The sequence below is a fragment of the Lepisosteus platostomus genome, chromosome 22, assembly GCF_059453375.1.
Source record: "Lepisosteus platostomus isolate fLepPlt1 chromosome 22, fLepPlt1.hap1, whole genome shotgun sequence".
In the NCBI taxonomy this organism is placed as follows: Eukaryota; Metazoa; Chordata; class Actinopteri; order Semionotiformes; family Lepisosteidae; genus Lepisosteus; species Lepisosteus platostomus.
In genome coordinates this window covers 2335400-2339907 of record NC_142632.1, presented here as the reverse complement: position 1 = coordinate 2339907, position 4508 = coordinate 2335400, and the positions used below count along the sequence as shown (strand labels likewise).

At 40.4% G+C, this 4508-nt stretch overlaps 2 non-coding genes across 2 annotated transcripts; both read left to right on the top strand.

Moving 5' to 3' along the window:
* The first annotated feature begins 2476 nt into the window (after positions 1-2476).
* trnas-cga (transfer RNA serine (anticodon CGA)) lies at positions 2477-2558 on the top strand. The gene has a single exon. It is a non-coding gene; the product is annotated as a tRNA-Ser (tRNA).
* Positions 2559-3858: 1300 nt separating this feature from the next.
* trnas-uga (transfer RNA serine (anticodon UGA)) lies at positions 3859-3940 on the top strand. The gene has a single exon. It is a non-coding gene; the product is annotated as a tRNA-Ser (tRNA).
* The last annotated feature ends 568 nt before the right edge of the window (positions 3941-4508 follow it).

Here is a 4508-nt window from a genome sequence, read left to right as displayed (position 1 = left end):
TGCTTACTGCCCTGGGCATGTACCAATAAATTACAGGAGCACATCTATATATCACTGCGTTGAAGCAGGAGACACACAATCACTGCAAGCACATCCTAAATACAGTGTTCCATCACCTTTGACCTCATCCAGAACATATCATTTCTTGAAAGGGATTGCTGTCCGAATGCACATCTGAATCCCAAACAGAATCTCTAGTAATATACGATCGTTTGTGAAACATGCAAATGACTGTCTCAGGGGCCCATTCCTCATTGTCAGACACATGTATGCAATGCTTTCACCGTGCATTGAGCAATAGGGATTAAAGACGCCACAGGTAAGGTTAGATGTCATGTTCTATGATCATTTCTTTCAGCATTAGGGACTAAATATACTAAACGTATGATGCTAAAATGTTATTTTCACATATATTAATGTAATAAATGATTGCTTATGCTTTATAAACAAATCTAATTAAAATAAAAGCTTAAGTTTTGTATTTATCTTGTACCATAGAACATGATTTTCTTTGTATTTCAAGCCCACAAAGTGTCCAAATGTTCTATGATCATTTCTTTCAGCATTAGGGACTAAATATACCAAACGTATGATGCTAAAATCCTGAAAAAAGGATGTGCTCCATCTTGTCAGTAGATTGGATTCCAAAACTGATTTGGGTCAATATACATTATCTTTGAAGATAAGGTACAGTCTACTGTAGGGAACCATCAACTTAGAAAGCATTGGCCTTCCCTGGGGGTCAGGTAGGTGCAAAAGATAAACCTTTATCCTATCTTTATATTAAGATAAGTGGCCAAGCAGTATTTTTCCAAGTTTCACCAAGCTCATCATGTTGCCATAGTAGACAAAGTTCTATAAAATGTTAAATAACTTTTAAAAAAAGCATCTTGGTCTTTCAGTACTGTACAAGGTGAATTAAACTGTCCCTGGTAATAAAAAGTAATTAGAAGCATCCCAGAAACTTTATCTCTAGAAACATTAGCTGTTTTATATCATGTAATTTAGTGTGATGTTGTCAGAATTCAAGGACATTATCACACACAGAAATTGGTTCAGTTAAATCTAAAAAACACAGCTAAACATGGGTTTAAATGTAAAATAGAAGTCTTACCTCTTGTCAAAAGATTTAATTCAAGAAGCGATGTAATAAATGATTGCTTATGCTTTATAAACAAATCTAATTAAAATAAAAGCTTAAGTTTGGTATTTATCTTGTACCATAGAACATGATTTTCTTTGTATTTCAAGCCCACAAAATGTCCAAATGACGCACTACATGATATAAGGAAGATTATCACATGCATATCGGTATTATCTTTCTTATGAAAATGCATTCCTTTCATTACCTTTTACTTTTTAAAATGAACTCAAATTGTGTATAATGTAATAATTTAAGTAGAATAGATTCAGGTAGGAAATATAGAGTCATGACGTTTATGGCTGACATCATTTCACATGGGTGAATTTTAAGCTAAGAAACAAAAACATTTACAATGAAGATACCATTGCTTAATTTTTAATGCCTTTAAAAAATAAATACCTCCTGAGAATAATTTGCCACTCCCAGATCCTTGGTAAGGTACTGTTTGAATCCAATCAGGAGAGGAGCATCCAGGGAGTGCTTTCTATAGAGTCCAGCTTGGGCCACTCTCTTCCGGCCTGCTGATACTTTTTAACTACTCAGGGCCTGTAAGGATATAAAACACCGGTTTAAACATTTTATACCTATAAGACAAATAGAATTTTAGTAAAAAATAGATACATCTGAAAAATAAAAAGTCTTACTGCTGATAGAGTTCTTCAGAGCTCACATCTTCCCCTTCCTTATCCGCTTCTGTTTCAGTTTCTAGAGCAGCCTCTGGCATCTCTTCCTCCTGGACAGCGGCCTCTTGCTCAGGGCCGCTGGAATGCAGGTAGATTCTTTTCAACATGCTTTTACATAATATGTTGTAACAATGATTTCAAAAAGAAACTACAGAAGCCTTACAGATTAAAAATATCTCACCTTGTGCTCATTTCCCTCTATTCCCCGTGTTGCAGTGGTGGGATGACGTAAATTACTGCTTCGACACGTAACGGCATTATAATCAAGTGCAAGAGCTGAGGGCTTTAGTTTTGTTTCGTTTTCCATGGCGTTCGTAAGCGCGCAAATCAAAGGCAATTCCTGCGTCTAACAGGAATGTAAATGCTTTTGAAAGTGTAGTGTGGTGCAGCTTGTAAAATCCTTGTCCACATTTGTGGTTTGTTGATGTTTTTTCTGTCTGCCAAAGTTGCATTTTGACATCTGGACGGGGAGACTTTATCATTTGAACGTGAAGCCAACCTTAAACCCTCTGAGGCGTGTCTGTCTGCCGGCACGTATTTTGTGAAAGGTATTTTTTTTTTTAACGGAGAGCGACTTTGAAAAAGTTTCCGCAGCCACCTCGCACTCCGTGTTAGATTATAGGAGGAATGCGGCAGCGGCGAGCTCGCTGTAGTCGTGGCCGCGTGGTTAAGGCGATGGACTCGAAATCCATTGGGAATTCCCCGCGCAGGTTCGAATCCCGCCGACTACGGCGTCTGCCGCACGTCGCTTTGTGCCTGCGCTGAAAAGGCGCAGTGCCGCTTCTCCTTTCCTCGTGCTATAAAAACGCTAAATCGCTTGTCCCCGCTGCCATGGAAATCAATTCTTCAGGTAACCACACGCTTTGTGTTCGCACCTCTGGCGCTCTACTTATGCCTTTGAAAACCTAATGAATAAAGCTGAAAGAACCGACGCAATATGTAGGTGCTCGTAAAGCACGCAGTAAAGAACTGTTAACAGCAAGGTTTCAGTGGGTTAACTGAGGAGAAGGCGTGATCGCTAATTGTTGACTTTGTATTTGGTGTTAGAAACACTCTTACTGTGCATGACGTGCAACAAATGTAGCCACAGAAATTGCATCACGCTTTCATGTATGCTATTGCAGACACCAACGTTGCCTAGATAGAAAACCGAAATAGCCGTGGGTTTGCTTGCTGGTCTGAAGGATCTCTCTTCGAATATCTATCATTTGTCAATGGAAGTAAAAGGCGCTGCAATCTCATACGTTCAGAATCAAACTCGCAGCTGTTGTTCGACTTTATTTCTTGACTAATTACAACTGTGTTGCATGAGCAGTTACGTAAACTTGTCTGGTATATTTGAACACAGATGCCGTTCTTCAATTAAAACTAACAGTACATTGTCAGGGACATTCAGTTCTATAAAAACAAGAGACAGACAAGAGAATATTTCTACCTTTCATGTGGACTACGTGTTGACTTACTGATCGGAATAATTGAAAAGTTCGGGTCATAGCCGATGCAGTGCGTGCTAATTAGAACAACAGCAACGCTGAGCTCTCAGCACCGTACTGAGCCCAGGTGTTTTTCTAAAGCTGTCAGGTGCAGTTCATTTACAGTACGCCCCGTGTCTCAACGGTAGGACGGAGTCAAATACTGCCTCGACACGCAACAGCATTATAATAAACCGCAGGACTTGAGGGCTGTTCTCTTTGAATGTTCCAAGGCATTCGTAAGAGCGTAGGTCAAGGGCCATTCGTGCATCTCCTGTAACTCGAGTAAAAATGCTATTCAAAGTGCAGTGACTGAAATCGTCGTCCACATGTCTCCGTTGTTGATTTCTTTCTGTCTAAGAAAGTTCTATTTTCATGTCCGAACGGGGAGACTTTATCATTCCAACTTGAAGCCACCCTTAAGTACTCTGAGGTGTGTGTCTGCTTACACGTATGGCGTAAAAGGTTTCTTAAACGGAGAGCGAACTTGAAAAAAGTTGCCGCCGCCTCGCACTCCCTGTTCGATTGTAGCAAGAAGCCAACAGCTGGCGTATTTACTGTAATCGTGGCCGAGTGGTTAAGGCAACAAACTTGAAATCTGTTTGGGTCTCCCTGCGCAGGTTCAAATCCTGCCGACTACGGTGTCCTTTGCATTTGCTCTCGTGCGTGCATGAAAAAGGACCAGCGCTGTTTTGTTTTCGCTGGGACCTTTAACACTCTAAATCGCCTAGACCCACTGCCTTGGAAATCGATTCTTCAGCACCCACGAGTGACGCTTTGCAGCTGGACGCAGATAACGATGCTTTTCTGCAACGAGCTTTCCAGCTGAATTTTCTCGGCAGCTCCATACTGAACCTGTTCTCCATTGCAACATAGCGGAGGCTCGTCACGTCTATAGCAAGGCTGTGTAGGACCGCATACGCCACAGTGACTTGTACACAGACCACATGAAAGGCAAGCAAAATACACTTTTAAAATTCCAAAGACTCACAAGGTCAGAGGAACAGCGATGACCTGAACAGATCTGTTACAGAAGTCTAGGTTGACCTTTTTAGAGCTGTAATTGCATTTTTGTTTAATAGAAGATCAAATCTACTCGCATGTACCAGCACCTTACAGTTTATTTATGTTAATTCTATTTAAGTAATAAGATTGCTAACGATGTTGGACTTTAGCCGGTGTTTTTTAGAACAAATTGCTTACTCTTCT